The sequence below is a fragment of the Schistocerca nitens genome, chromosome 6 (genome assembly GCF_023898315.1).
Source record: "Schistocerca nitens isolate TAMUIC-IGC-003100 chromosome 6, iqSchNite1.1, whole genome shotgun sequence".
Classification (NCBI taxonomy): Eukaryota; Metazoa; Arthropoda; class Insecta; order Orthoptera; family Acrididae; genus Schistocerca; species Schistocerca nitens.
The window spans coordinates 570,607,902-570,624,581 of record NC_064619.1 but is presented as its reverse complement, the minus strand read 5'-3'; the positions used below and the strand labels follow the sequence as shown (position 1 = coordinate 570,624,581).

General features: G+C 44.1%; 1 protein-coding gene and 1 non-coding gene across 2 annotated transcripts in view; one reads left to right on the top strand and one right to left on the bottom strand.

Moving 5' to 3' along the window:
• Positions 1–16,680, top strand: part of LOC126263473 (uncharacterized) — a 61,610-nt gene that overhangs the window by 2,574 nt on the left and 42,356 nt on the right. The window lies entirely within an intron of this gene.
• Positions 4,255–4,329, bottom strand: Trnas-cga (transfer RNA serine (anticodon CGA)). Its single transcript has one exon. It is a non-coding gene; the product is annotated as a tRNA-Ser (tRNA).

The following is a 16,680-nucleotide window of genomic DNA, read 5'->3' as shown; positions in this document are numbered from 1 at the left end:
TACTACCAAATAATCTATAGCCAGGTGCTCTTCTCAAAGAACTAATTGCCGCAGTTTGCATTCTTTGTTCATCTCTAGATGTTATGGTCCAGTGTTCTCTATGTTGTCCCGGTAATGTAACTAAATCTTTCAATTTTCTTGATATTTTTTTTTTCCTTTGTGGAGGAGATGCCATTTCCTAAGAAGTCGAGTTCTTCCACTCTGCCTTCTAGCTGTTTATTACAATTTTCTTTGGAGCCGGGTCTTCGCCATTAAATGCTGTGATTTTTGTTTCTTGCCAGTTATATTTATTTTATAAATCACTTCTGGAAGGCTGCCCTCACTGTCAGATACAAATTTGGTCTTCGCCAAAGAGTGTTATTATCTAATTTCGTCGGTTAATGTTATAAATGTGGAAAACTATTTTTTGCCATTGTTTCGTCACGTCATCAAGGCAAAGTATCGGAGACAAACTGAATCCTTGTCGTAAGCCTAGATTTGTCGTTATTATAACATGCTCCTTTCCGGCAATGGCAATTGTTGAGTTTTGCTACATTTGTGGGATTGCTCTTTTTAAATATCTAGTATTTCACAAAACAATGTGCTCTCTACATTATTAAAGGCTTTCATGTAGTCAGTGAACTGCAGGTGTATTTCTCTGTTAAATTCTACATGCTCTGCGATTATTTATCTGATGACAAATGTGTTTTCTGAGCAGGACTTACTCTTCCTGAACCCAGTTTGTTCTTCTAACAAGATATTTTCGAAACTTACTGCGAATCTGTGATATTACCCTAGAAAATGTTGAACATCCAGTGTTGAGTACAAAAGTGCCCATGTAATTCTCACAGCGTTTCTATCTCCTTTCTTAAGTACAGCCGTTACTATGGCTAATTTCCATCTCTTCGGCATTTCTTTCTTTGTCCAGCACTTGTTGATGAAGTGAAGGAATTTTGTGATTTCATTCTTTCCACATTTGCTTGTTCCTTCTCTTCAAGTGTCACAACCTGTTCGTCTAATTATTCATTTGTTTCGTACTCATTTGTTCTAATTTTTTATAGTAATCCAAATCTGCATATGGTTAGCATTCAGTACGTTCTTACTCTACCTCGAGCGTTATACGAGGGTTGGAACTTTAATAGTGGCAACTATTTATTTACAGCTAGTTCAAAATAGATACGTGTTTCAAAGTTTTACTGACCTTCAAAGTAATCACCAATATTGTGTATAACCCGTTGCCAGCGATGTGGAAGTCGTAGGATACTCTTAGCAGTGACAGTTGTGTTGATAGTTCGATCGACGCGGTCCATTGCCCGACGAATTTGTAGCAGTTCTGGAGCGAATGCCGTGAAGTGTTTCCTTCAGTTTAGAAATCAAGTTGAACTTACGAGAGCTTAAGTCAAGGGAGTGCAGTAGGTGGTACAGAGCTTAGGAGCTCCATCAGTCAAACAAATCAGTAACAGCCTGCACTGAACGTGCTTGAGCATGGTTCTCCAAAATGATGGTCAGGTCCTGCAGAAAGTGTCATCATTTCTGTCTCTAAGCTGGCCGTAGGTTGTGTTCCAAAACTGAACAGCATAGAGACAGAAGTGATGACACTTTCTGCAGGACCTGACCATCATTTTGCAGGACAGTGCTCAAGCACATACAGTGCAAGCTGTTACTGATTTGTTTGACTGATGGGGCTGCTAAGTGCTATACTGACTTAAGCGCTCGTGAGTTCAACTCGATTTCTAAACTGAAGAAAACACTTCACGGCATTTGGTTCTGAACTGCTACAGATTCGTCGGGCGATATACCGCGCCGATCGAACTGTCAACACAACTGGCACAGCTTAGAGTAGCCTACGACTTCCACGCCGCTGGCAACGGGTTATACACAGTGCTGGTGACTACTTTGAAGGTCAGTAAAATCTTGAAACACGTATCTATTTTGTACGTGCTGTAAAGTTCCAACCATCGTAATACGCTTTCTGGTCAAAAGTATCCGAACATCAGTGTGTAATACGGTACTGAACACTAGATGTCGCGGGAGGCGATCCCGCCGGTGTAAAAGGAGACGTAGAGTATTGTGTTGTGTTGTCAGTACGGCAGCGGCAGCAGCAACAGTACAATGGTCCGTAAGGGTGAACTCAGTCACTTAGAACGCGGACTAGTCTCTGGAAGTTATCTGAGTAAGAAAACCATGAGCGACATTTCCACCCTTCTAAAACTGCCCGAGTCGACGGTTGGAAAACAGATTATCAAATGGAAACGCTAAGATACAACCACAGCTAAGGCAAGAGCAGGCAGACCTGAAGTACTGATGGACAAGGACCGTTGAAGAATGGAGGGTGATTGTAAAAAGCTGCATGAAGCCACGAAAAAGGAATTCGTAAGTTCCAAAGTGGTACCATCAGTCCAGCTAGCACAATGACTGTCTCTGGTGTAGTCGATAGGTGTAGCGCTGGCGCCTGCTATCGATACCACAAAGATGCTCCTTGCTATCTGAGCATCGCGGGTCACACCGATGATCTGGAAGTATTAGGTTGGCGCACAAGTTCGTAGCCCTTTTATTTTGCATGTTGGTATTCCGGTTGCTATGGATTTATTTAGATACTGTCATTTTTTTTTAATTTCTAGTTACCTGTGCTATGTGAGTTTACATGTTGTCGTTTGCTCATTTGGAGATTGTGGATGGAGCTGTGGACGCTAGGAAATGGACTGCCAAGAGGAGAAATTGGAACATTTCCGACATATTCTTCTGTCTGAATTCAATAGAGCGGTGACAGCAGCGGAGGCAGCAAGAAACATTAGCGCCTTGTATGGGGATGATGCATTGGGCAGGGCACTGCAAGTAAATGATTTTCTCGTTTTGAAGAGGATCGTTTTGACATTAGCGAATCTCCACGTTCAGGAAAACGTTCGGGGTTTGATGAATACTGAATCCACATTGATCCACGTCAAGAACTGGCCAATGTGATGTATAGTTGTCATTACAACATCGTGCGATTTTTGCATGCAATATGGAAGGTTCAAAAATCGGATGTATGGATACCGCATACTCTAAGCCAAAATTGTGAAAATCGGCGTGTGGGCATATATGCATCTCTGCTTGTTCGTCATCAATTGGCACCTGAACGACACTGTCCATTCTTATCCTGTATCGTTAATGGAGACATGAAATGGTGTGTTTATGCTAACATAGGAAGAAGAGAAGAATGGTTGAGCCCAGACAAAGCAGCAACTCCCAGTGCATCAAAAAAAGATTATGTTGCGTATCTGATGGAACAGCGACGTCGTGGTGTACTACGAACACTTTCCCCGACGTGTAATCGTCAATGCTGACATTTATTAACGACAGTAGAGACGTCTTGCAGACCCAACCCAAGAACAACGGCCAGGAAGACTGCGTGGAGTGAGGTTAATCTGCGATAACGCCCGCCCGCATTCTGCTAAACTGACAAAAAACACCATACAGGATTTGGGTTGGAAAGTCATTCTGAGCTCACGTTATTCACCTAGTCTTGCGCCCTCAGATCTTCACCTTTTCCGCTCTCTGACCACCAACCTTCGGCCGGCCGCTGTGGACGAGCGGTTCTAGGCGCTTCAGTCCGGAACCACGCGGCTGCTACGGTCGTAAGTTCGAATCCTGCCTCGGGCATGTATGTATGCGATGTCCTTAGGTTAGTTAGGTTTACGTAGTCCTAAGTCTATCGGACTGATGACCTCAGATGTTAACTCCCATAGTGCTCAGAGCCATTTGGACCATTTTGAACCAACAACCTTCAAGGAACTTCCTTTCCGGATTAAAATGCGCTCCGAACATGGCTCGGCGTGTTCTTCTCCTCAAAACTACGTGATTTCTGCAGTTGCGGATTCGAAAAGTCACCCAGGCGTTGGCAAACTGTTGTAAATACTGAAGGAGAATATATTACTAAGAACTAAAGTCTCTTGTACGTGTATCTGCTGTGTTTGTTACATTTATGGAAAAACGCTACGAACTTGTGCACCAATCCAAAAGCAAGAGACGCCCAAAGAAGTTCTCCGCGCCATCGGCGGCAGTCTGTCTTGAAAGTGACCGACTCACGGACAAGAGATCAGTTCTACGCCAGACTAAGTTCCAGTCAACGCCTAATCCACAGAAAGCAGCGAGGAGAGTACCATTCTTGGCGACAACGAGGTTAGAGACAATCAGTTATACTCTTCAAGTTAATATTCCAGTCCTTACACGTTTGTGTGAACTTCGTTTTCGAACAGTGCTGTGTTATGAAACTTCCTGGCAGATTAAAACTGTGTGCCGGGCCGAGACTCGAACTCGGGACCTTTGCCTTTCGCGGACAAGTGCTCTACCAACTGAGCTACCCAAGCACGTCTCACGCCCTGTCCTCACAACTTTACTTCTGCCAGTACCTCGTTTCCTACCTTCCAAACTTTACTCCTACGAGCAGCAGAGCGTCTGTAAAGTTTGGAAGGCAGGAGACGAGGTACTGGCAGAACTGGAGCTGTGGGAACGGGTCATTAGTCGTGCTCGGATAGTTCAGTTGGTAGAGCACTTGCCCGTATAAGGCAAAGTTCCCGAGTTCGAGTCTCGGCCCGGCGCACAGTTTTAATCTGCCAGGAAGTTTCGTATCAGCGCACATGCCGCTGCAGAGTGAAAATCTCATTCTAGTGCTGTGTTATATTACGAACGACAGTCCGTTTCAGCACAAGTGTTAGACCGGTTCTCCCTATCCTTTTAAATGTACCCACGCTCTGACCAACGTCACAGTAAAGAAGAAATTGTACAACAAAAGATAACTGTTCATTTTGGGTGTAGATATATTCAGTTCTTACATGTTAGGCGTGCAGTAATAATGTCATTTATCCTTGTTTGCAACCAATTCATTTGTGACAGCCCGTCATGGGAGGGTAAAAAAGAGTGGGTTACAGTAGTCGAGCAGCTCTTCAGGAGCCACAAATTTCTGTGGTCAATCTTAAGCGACGCTTGATGTGTGTAAACAGCGACGCACTGGACAGTAGATGATTGGAAATGTGTGATTTGGAGTTTGAATTACTTTGTACCCTGTGGCATTTCGATAAAACGCGTTGAGGTTGACGAATGCCTCGAGAACCTTGCCTGCCTTGTGTGTAGTGCCAACAGTAAAGTATGGAGGAGCTGATGTTACGTAAGGGCATTTTTTGTGGTTAGGGGTGCAGAAGGATATGAACATACATTGAAGAGCCAATGAAATTGGCACATCTGTGTAAAGACTCAGCGAGCACGCAGAAGAGCCTTAACACGACGTGGCGTGGTCTCGACCAGTATCTGAAGTAGTGATGGAGGGAACTGACACCATGAATCCTGCGGGGCTGTCCATAAATACGTAAGAGTACGAGAAGTGGAGATCTCTTCTGAAAAGCGCATTGCAAGGCATCCCAGACATTCTCAATAATGTTCATGCCTGGGGAGTATGATGGCCAGCGGAAGTGTTTAAACTCAGAATAGTGTTCCTGAAGCCATTCTGTAGCAACTCTGGGTGTGTGTGGTGTCGCATTGACCTGCTGGAATTGCCTAGTCCGTCGGAATACACAATCGATATGAATGGATGCATGTGATCAAACAGGGTGTTTACGTACGTGCCACCTGTCATAGTCGTATCTAGACGTATTAGGCGTCCCATGTCACTCCAACTGCACACGTCCCACACCGTTATAGAGCGTCCATCAGTTTGAACAGTCCCCTGCTGAGATGCAGGGTCCACGGATTCATGAGGTTGTCTCCATACCCGTACACGTCCATCCGCTCGATATAATTTGAAACGAGACCCTTCCGACCAGGCAACACGTTTTCAGTCATCAACAACCCAGTGTCAGTGTTGATGGGCCTAGGCGAGACGTAAAGCTTTGTGTCGTACAATCATCAAGGTACATGAGTGGGCCTTCAGCGCCGAAAGCTCATATCGACGATGTTTCGTTGAATAGTTCGCACGCTGACACTTGTTGAAGGGCCAGCACTGAAATCTGCAACAGTCTGCGGAAGGGTTGCACTTCTGTCACGTTGAACGATTCTCTTCAGTCGTTGTTGGTCCCATTCTCGCAGGATCTATTTCCGGCTGCAGCGATGTTGCAAATTTGATGTTTTACTGGATTCCTGATATTTACGGCACACTCGTGAAATGGTTGTACGGGTAAATCCCAACTTGATTGCTACCTCTGAGATGTGTGTCCCATCGCTCGTGTGTCGACTATAACACCACGTCAAACTCACTTAAATCTTGATAGCCTGCCATTGTAGCAGCAATATGCGATCTAACAACTGCGCCAGACACTTGTTGTCTTATATAGGCGTTGCCGACCGCACAGCACCGTACTCTGCCTGTTTACCCATCTCTGTATTTGAATACGCATGCCTGTACCAGTTTCTTTGGCGCTTACGTGTATTTTACAGAACTGTGTACAGTAAAAGAACTGTTCGGAGTCCATGACTGATTGTATGCACATAACAACACACCTTGTCATGAAGCAACATCTGTGAAGCAATGGTTCGTCGGCAATAACATTCCTGAAATGAACTGGCCTGCCCAGTGTCCCGACCTGAACCAAATGGAACACCTTTGGGATAAGTTAAAATGTCGATTTGGTTCCAGATGCCAGCGACCAACATCACTATCTTCTCTGGTCTCGGATGGTGAGGGGGAACGGGCTGCCATTCATCCACAGACGTTCAGAGACCTCACTGAAAATGTCCCCAATAGAGTTCAGGCCATGATAAAGGCCAAGAGTCGACATATCCCATATTGATGTCTACGCAGATGCCCAGATACTTTCTATGAGACAGTGTACACTTGGATCTTCCTTGGAATGCTGCCCACCAAGGTGATCGAGACGTTGCTGCCTAAGTCTGTACCAGTTTTTGACAGCACCCCACATAAAGGCTGCCAGTATATGAAGAGGGTCCCTACCATGGCCCGCCGCTCGTTTTGACTGCTCAGCCGGTGCCATGTCAGTAACTACCTTAGGCCTTTCCATAGGGTTAACTGTTGCCTCCTGGAAAAAAGGTGTTCACTTGGTGAGATCATGTATTATTGCACTGATACGAAAATTTTTGTCGACTACAGGGTTGGACAGTAGGTTGTCATCACCTGTTCCAATACGACACACCTCTCAAATTACCCTCGACAGCGATAAGAGGCGTCCGACATCCACACGTGACTCCTTGCTGAACCTAAGGCACAGATAGCATGGCGGAGACACACCTTGGCTCCTAGCCATTTACGTAATTACTACAGGGGATGGATAAAAATGCGAAAACACCAAAACACAACACGTTACCATAATACGGCGTGTAAAAACAGTTGACATTCTAGGCAGCTTCCAATAGTCTCGAAACTGATAAATACAGGTGTTATATTGTTTTCAAGCGAATCTTACACCATTCTTCCTGCAAAATAGTTGCGAATTTAGGCAAGCATGATGGAGACTGGTAGCATCAGGCACCCATCTCTCCAAAGTAGTCCAAAAACTTTCAGTAATATTGATATATGGTGCCTGTGGTGCCAGGGGAGATGTAACAATTCATACTCATGCTCATGAAAACAGTCCTAGACGATGTGAGCTGTGTGAACAGGTGCCGAGTCTTCTTGGAACACAGTATCACCATTGGGGAACAAACACTGTACCATGCCATGGATCTGATTAGCCAAAATGGTTACATAATCTTTGGCAGCAACAGTAACCATATCTGCCATTAAATACCATGATATAGTTGTCTGCATGTTTCACTCCTGACACGTAAAGTCGGCCGGAAGGGAGAAACAGTGTGAAACAAGACTCAGCCGACTAAATGACATTCTTCCATTGCTTCACAGTCCAAGTGTTATGGCTTTGACACTGTTTTCTTGTTACGGGGATTTGTATCACTAGTGAGTGGTTTTCTAATTCCAAATGGTTCAAATGGCTCTGAGCACTATGGGACTCAACTGCTGTGGTCGTAAGTCCCCTAGAACTTAGAACTACTTAAACCTAACTAAGGACATCACACACATCCATGCCCGAGGCAGGATTCGAACCTGCGACCGTAGCAGTCACACGGTTCCGGACTGCGCGCCTAGAACCGCGAGACCACCGCGGCCGGCTTCTAATTCCAGCTCGCCGTGCGGTTTCCTGTTGGTGGAGCTCCGTTCGTGTTACTTTGCTGCTGATAGAGTTCTCGACTGTGATATTCAGCTCTGCACTGACTTTTGCAGCTGCCGTCGTCCTATTTTTCGTCACAGTCCTCTTCAGTGGCCATTTGTCACGATCACACAGCATACACTTTCGTCCGCGATGATATTTTTCCACTTGCCTTGTATGCAGGATCTATCTTTGATACGGTGCCTCTTGAAACACCAAACACTTTGACTCCCTTTCTTACGGACGCATCCACCATACGAGCACCAACAAATTGCACACGTTCGAATTCACTTATCTCCGACATAATTCACTCACAACTACACAGAACGCTGTTCTGGCCACAACTGACAATTACAACGTCTTGAGGTAATTGCACAGGTGGCGTTCGCTGTCAAATCCAACAGTGCAACCTGCAGGCTTGACTATCATCTGCGTTATTGTTCAAGCAAGCATTTCTAGCGCTGTTTCCATATTTCTGTGCAACTCCTGTAAGTAGATGGTGTTGAATGCGGGTTCTAACAACACTACCACAACAAAGGTCAAAATTTAATAATGATTGTGGTGTTGCTCACGCTGCTAAATACTGCATTTTCGGGCAACAACAAAGTTATTATGTGGCAGGTGTCATTAGAGCACAGTTAATAAAGTCATTTCATGCAATAATGAATAAACTAGGCACTCATCTTTTCGTGTTTCCCACGCTGGTCTCGTTGTAAAATCATGGCTCAATCGTCGAAAATCTAGGTGGTGATGATTCCAAGCTCGGATGCAAAGAGGCCTAGGTTTTATTATGCGATATTCAAAAGTTTTGTAGATGCGCTTCACAAACCATTCTTGAAGATTACACTTTTGCAGGACAATGGTGATGTAAAAATATAATCAGCACTCCGAATTTAAGTTACACTTCCTTTTTATTGCTTTTGTTGCAATATCGCCGGCCGAAGTGGCCGTGCGGTTAAAGGCGCTGCAGTCTGGAACCGCAAGACCGCTACGGTCGCAGGTTCGAATCCTGCCTCGGGCATGGATGTTTGTGATGTCCTTAGGTTAGTTAGGTTTAACTAGTTCTAAGTTCTAGGGGACTAATGACCTCAGCAGTTGAGTCCCATAGTGCTCAGAGCCAGCCATTTTGCAATATCGCGTAACACACAAAACATCACTTCACAATACAAAACATACTTGAAAACATCTTCCTCACTGTTAAAGTTCACATTTTATAAGCTGACTACGTTATGAGTCTTTCCAACATGACGTCCAAGACTTGACTTTTTCAAGGTCCGACTCTCTAACTAATAATCGCTTACGCGCCCAAAAATCAGAGTTACAAGTACGTCAAAGATCATAGTGACAAAAGAAAGAATACACATAAGAATAATATCATTGCAACATAAACATATCTATGTATTAAAGTACCTCTACATTAATGAAATCAAATCTGAATGTTGTCTCAGAAATATGTTAGCTACTTTACAGAAATATAGTAGAATATTGCTGGTATCGAGAGCTTCAGGTGAGCTGCCGTAATGGTTACGTAATTAAAGTACCATTACAGGGTCACTATTTAGAGCCAGTTCTTCGATGTTTCGTGTCTCAAGAAAGCGGCTGAGCGTTCGTCAGTCATCGATATGACGTACACCAGTTTGGCGGGCAACTTGTACTGACGAGTCATCTTGCCGTAAATTGACAGCATGCGCACAATCTAAGCTTGTAATTACCCTTCCGGGCCTGTTAACAGTCTACACAAGTCCCACTGTCCACGACTGGAGACACAGCGCGTTCTACTTAACTGCACTCACAATGCAGCTTTTCTTTTACCTGTTTGGCACACATATTGCGTTCCATCATTATTAAATAACTCCAAAAAAACTATTTATTGACGCATAGTCAGCAAGTTCAAAAATGGCTCTGAGCACTATGGGACGTAACAGCTATGGTCATCAGTCCCCTAGAACTTAGAACTACTTAAACCTAACTAACCTAAGGACATCACACAACACCCAGTCATCACGAGGCAGAGAAAATCCCTGACCCCGCCGCGAATCGAACCCGGGAACCTGGGCGCGGGAAGCGAGAACGCTACCGCACGACCACGAGCTGCGGACAGTCAGCAAGTATTCAGAAAAGTCTTCTTATGAAACACAACTAGCTATTTGTTCACACGAAGTGATGATTGCTTTCGGCAGTGGATCTGAAATTTGTTTCCATAATTCTAGATTTCCAGAATGTTTTGACGCTGTTCCTCACACCCGCCTTCTAATCAAATTACATGCCTGTGGAGTATCTTCGCAGTTGTGGGACTTTATTCGTAACTTCGTCCCAGAAGGGGCACAGTTTGCAGTAACTGACAAAGTCATCGAGTGAAACTGAAGTGATATCTGGCGTTCGTCGAGGAATTGTTATATCAAATGGCTCTGAGCACTATGGGACACAACTGCTGTGGTCATCAGTCCCCTAGAACTTAGAACTACTTAAACCTAACTAACCTAAGGACATCACACACATCCATGCCCGAGGCAGGATTCGAACCTGCGACCGTAGCAGTCGCACGGTTCCGGACTGCGCGCCTAGAACCGCGAGACCACCGCGGCCGGCAATTGTTGTATCCCTAATCTATATAAACGATTTAGGGGCCAATCTGAGCAGTCCGCTTAGCTTGTTTGGAGATAATGCTGTCATTTGCCGTCTACTATTCATCAGAAGATCAAGAGCAATTTTCAAATAATTTAAATAAGATATCTATACGACGCGAAAAGTGACAATTGACTCTAAACAATAAAAAGTTAAGTCCTCCACATGGGTACTGAAAGCGACCCGTTAAATTTCTGTTATACGATGGACTACAAAAATTTAGACGCCATCGGCATAAGTAAATACCTATGGACTACAATTACAAAACGCGTAAGCTGGAACGGTCACGTAGACAATGTTGTGGGAAAGACGAACCAAACACTGCCTTTTATTGGAAGAACATTTAAAATTATGCAACAAAATCCAACCCAACGATTGTCCGTCCTCTTCTGGAGTATTGCTGTGAGGTATGGGATTACTAGTAAATTTGACTGACAGGGGACATCGAAAAAACTCGAAGAAGGGCCTCTCGTTTTGTATTATCGAGAAATAGGGGAGAGAGTAGCACGGATATGATGCACAAGTAAAGGCGGCAAGCATTAAAACAAACGCGTTTTTCGTTTCAGGGAGATCTTTTCACTAAATTTCAGCCAACACCTTTCTCCTCCGAATGCGAAAGTATTTCGCTGACTTCCAAGGAGGCAAATTACCATTGGAATAAAATAAGAGAAATCTGAGCTTGCACAGAAACACTTACATGTTCGTTTTTTCTACGTGCCATTCAAGAGTAGAAGGACAGAGGAATAGTTTGAAAGTGGTTCGATGAACACTGCCAAGCACTCAGGTGTGAATTGCAGAGTAGTAATGTAGATGTTAATGTAGATTTACACTTGACAGGTATCTGCTGTGCACAGCGTCTTGCTGTGGCCAAAAGAGAACTGAGAAAGGTCTTTCTACATAATAGTAGTAACAACAACAGCTCGATCTATGCAAGTCATGAGGGTGCTGCAAAACGTTTTTCTGGTACTCATACTGAACTATCACTTTTGAAAGAGCTACAGAGTCTATATCTCTATTACACACACACACACACACACACACACACACACACACACACACACACACATATATATATATATATATATATATATATATAAATGGATTTTTTTGTGTGTGTGTGTGTGTGTGTGTGTGTGTGTGTGTGTGTGTGTGTGTGTGTTGTATTTCCACATTTCCTGCTAAACAACTGTATCTGTTTCAACCAAATTTAGTGCATATAACACTTACTGCCTGGTAAGAAGCACTATAGCGGTAAGAACTACGTAATACTAATTGGGATTGGGTTGGGCTGGGTTTGGAGGAAAGGGGTTGATATCGCCTGACATCTAAGCTGCCTTCATGGTCAGTGTATTTTGTGGGTAGGCCTACTGTCAGAATGTGTTTGAGGGGGTATATGTGTGGATAGGCACGACTGACAGATAGGGGGGGGAAGAGGAAGATGGATCGTCACAGAGGATGAGATGGAGAGGGACAGGGGGAGGAGGAGATGGCAGAGAGAGGTGAGTGGAGGAGACCTACTGTGAGAGGGGGGAGAGGAGGTGAATGGACTGATGTTAGGAAGGAGGAAATGAACAGAAAGAAACAGGGGGATGGACAGAGACAGAAGAGAGGAGGAGAGACACAGAGAAAGAAGGGAGGAGGAGATGAGCTAATAGAAGATAGGAATAAATAAATACCCATGCAACAGCAGGTTTCTCAGTTAGTATGTTGTAAAAATGGATGTATGTGTTTAAATATGTAGGTACATACTGCACCTCCTCCTAAACCATAGGATCAATTTCAACAGAACTTTGTACTCACATCCCTTATTATCTGCAATGAAGCACTGTAGGTTAAGAACCACCTACCTCTCATTGGGGTGGGGGCGAAAACAAGGAGAACAGAAGATGGACACAGAGAGGGGGAGGAGGAGATGCACAGAGATAGGAGAGAAGAGGGAAATGAAATGATCATGTGATAGTGATGGCCGGGGGGCCCCTTCTGGGGGGAGGTTGACTGCCAGGTGCAAGTCTTATTTCAGGTGACGCCACACTGGGTGACTTCCGCGTCGCTGGTCATGAGAGGATGATGAGGACAACACAACACCCAGTCCACGAGTGGAGAAAATCTCCAGCCCAGCTGGGAATCGAACCCGGGCCTGCTGCATGGTAGGCAAACAGGTGGACAGGGAGGAGGAGATAGACAGAGATGTGGTGGAGGAGGGGATGTAGTACGCAAGTGAATATGGAGAAAGGTAGTGGGGAGGTAGAAAAGAAGTTGCAAGGAGGCAGATGAAAGATGGTGAGAGTGATAGTGACGTGAAAGAGGGGGAGGGTGTGAGGAGGCAGGTAGAAGAGGAAAATGGGAGAGAAAAATAGACAGAGGAAGGTAGATCAGGGGACAGATTAAATTCTTTCCTCGCTATTTTGATGAATCTATTTCAACTAAATTTGGTGTATACATGACCCATTTACTGTATGAAAGCAATTTTTAAGTACGTATCTCTTCTGTCCCTAGAGATGGGGTGGGAACGAGGTGGTTGGTTGATTTGGGGAAGGGGACCAAACAGCGAGGTCATCAGTCCCATCGGATTAGGGAAGGATGGGGAAGGAAGTTGGCCGTGTCCTTTCGAAGGAACCATCCCGGCATTTGCCTGAAGCGATTTAGGGAAATCAAGGAAAACCCAGATCAGGATGGCCGGATACGGATTTGAACCGTCGTCTTCCCGAAGGCGAGTCCAGTATCCTAACCAATGCGGGTGGGGACGGGGACGAGAAAATGGACGACATGTAAAAATGTCTTAAAACAGTAGGTTGGTGTTTCTTTCCCGTCTTTAGTTGGTTAGGAATGCTTTAAAAATATAAAGTGCTATTTCTCTCGTATCTGCGGTGATCGGTATCTCAAGGAAGCGGCGAGAATTAACATTATAGCAAGACAACGTTTTTGTCAACGTGTTCCGGGATCGAAGATGACGCCGCACGGCTGTATATCACTGATAAATTTAACACGGGCTTTAGAGTTATATGGTGTAAAACAACAGAGATTCATACGTACAAATGTGCAATATATGTGACATATGCATACTTGGGGGCTGTCTCAGGTAAAATGCTAGTGACTAAATAAAACAACGGGTTATAGTATTTAATGTCACCGCAGGGACCGCTAAAATATCGTGGCTCTACCTCCATAGATATTATATCTCTTTGATAGCCACCGCCGCTTCGCCGAGAGACAATGAGCTAGGCCTTTTTCATTGATTTCTGCATCAGATTTATATAGATTTTCTTCTCTCTTTACCTCGCACTCCCTATGGAAGTGTATAGGGTTTGATATTATAGAACTCGGCTCATTGTACAGCTCTGTCATCTTTAGCTAATTACCAGAGAGCTGAGGGTGGAATAAGGGGGAGGAGTTTCTCCGATTTGGAAACAAAAATTTAGAAGTACTTCCACCTTATTCGCCTAACGTGAGAACGAATCCCCACGCAAACCACGGACTGCGTGTAGCAGTAACTACTACGGATGGTCGTATGCCGTAGTCAATCACATCCCTTACTCATCGGTGATATCCGAAATAGTCTGTGCTGAACGCGCCACCCCCGGCAGAAGGTACTGTCTTGCTGTTTCGCTCAACAAAGCTCAAGCGTTACCGTCCACTCGCCTTTATACGAAGCGGGGGCAGTCGTCGTCGTCCAGGTTTCGCGTGAAAATGTATCCAATCGAGTAGCATCAAAAATAAATTAAGTCTGCGTATGCCGATAAAACATGAATTTGAAACTTTTCCTTCGAAAGGTAGGACAGCACAAAGTGATTAATCGGTTTATTTATGAAGGGAGAGCGTAATTACACGTGATGTCAGAGAATATAGCAATATTATCATTCTTACAAGGGAACCTCCCCATCGCACCCCCCTCAGATTTAGTTATAAGTTGGCACAGTGGATAGACCTTGAAAAACTGAACAAAAATAAGCAAAATATACAAACTTATTAGTCCATGCGCAAGATAGGCAACATCAAGGATAGACATAACTCAGGACCGCCGTGGTCCCGTGGTTAGCGTGACCTGCTGCGGACCGAGAGGTGCTTGGTTCAAGTCTTCCTTCGCGAGAACAGTTTAATTTTTTATTTTCAGACAATTATCAAAGTTCAGGCACTCAGACATAATCAACTTCGCTCTCCAAAATTCCAGGACATGTTCAGATTTGCTTGGACATATGCAAGATTTGACGGTCTACACACGGAAAAATTTGAAAACATTAAAAACATGTTTTGACAGAGCACAGGGAAAATTGTGCGACTGTGAGACTTTTGGATTCATTTGTTGCAGTTTATGCGACAAACTCTTATGTTTTCATCACTTTTTTGGGAGTAATTATCACATCCACAAGAAAACCTAAATCGGGCAACGTAGAAGAATCTTTTCACCCATTCGCTAAGTGTACAAGTTAGGTGGGTCGACAACATATTCCCGTCATGTGACGCACATGCCATCACCAGTGTCGTTTAGAATATATCAGACGTGTTTTCCTGTGGAGGAATCGGTTGACCTATGACCTTGCGATCAAATGTTTTCGGTTCCCATTGGAGAGGCACGTCCTTTCGCCTACTAATCGCACGGTTTTGCGGTGCGGTCGCAAAACACAGACACTAAACTTGTTACAGTGAACAGAGACGTCAATGAACGAATGGACAGATCATAACTTTGCGAAAACAAAAAAAAAAAAAAATTTTTTTGCTCGAAGGGACACTTGGACCAAAGACCTCTCGTTCCGCAGCTGCTCACGCTAACCACGGGACCACGGCGCTCCTAACTGAAATTATCCTTGATGTTTCCTATGTTCGCGTGGACTACTCAGTTTGTTTTTTTGTTTCTTTTTTTATAGTTCCACACAACTTCTTCCTGTTTTCTCGATTGATCTGTGTTCAGTTTTTCAAGGCCTATCCACTGTGCCAACTTATAACTAAATCTGAGTGGGGTGCGATGGGGAGGTTCCCTTGTTAGTAGCGTCCATTGGCGAGCTGTATCATTACTTGAACAATTAGTAAGGCTACTGAGAACTGTTATAGGGTGATAGTTAAATTTTGAAAAAGTAATATAGCAATGACAAATTCCATTGTGAATGTGGAACTAATTTAATTGCTAATATGAGTACGAATGCGTCTAGACATTGTTAGGAAGCGTGTTACTAACGAACTCAATAAACCAAGTAAATGGTGTGAACTATTATCTTTTAGAAGTAAACTTTTTCACTTACAACTGAAGAACTTTAATATTCGTAAATAAAAGATATACGTCTTCGCTTTCACTCTGCTGTAAATTGTCATTTACGGAACCTTTCACAAGAGAAACGAAGCTAAAGCTGCAATTTTGTTTGGATGCCAAATATATTATCTCATCAAAAGATTCCCGAAACGTGTTAGTGGATATTAATGCATGGTGTGTATAACCTCCACCTATATGACTGAACTCTACTGGGGACGCTTGCAGTGAAGTTCGTGAGTGTTCGTGGAGGAACGGCAGCCCATTCTTCGCCAAAAGCAGAAACCAGAGAAGGCAGTTGTGTTGAACACTGGGTTTGAAGCGCAAACGACATTCTGACTCATCTCAAAGGTACTCCATCGGGGTCAGATCGGGACTCTGGGCAGGCCTCACAGATTCTGCTTTTTTTGGGAGGGTGGGGGGGTTGCATTGTCATACTCATACAATCATCGTCTCCGAACTGTTACTCCACTGTTCACAATAAACAAGGTGTAGAATGTATTAATATTCTTCTGCAGTTCTAAATCTACATCGATACTCTGCTAATCACACTTAATCGCCTGGCAGAGGGTTCATCGAACCATATTCACAGTAATTCTCTATTATTCCACTCTCTAACAGGGCGCGGAAAAAACGAACGCCTATATCTTTCCTTGGGAGCTTTGATTTCCCTTATTTTATTATTACGATCGTTTCTCCCCGCGT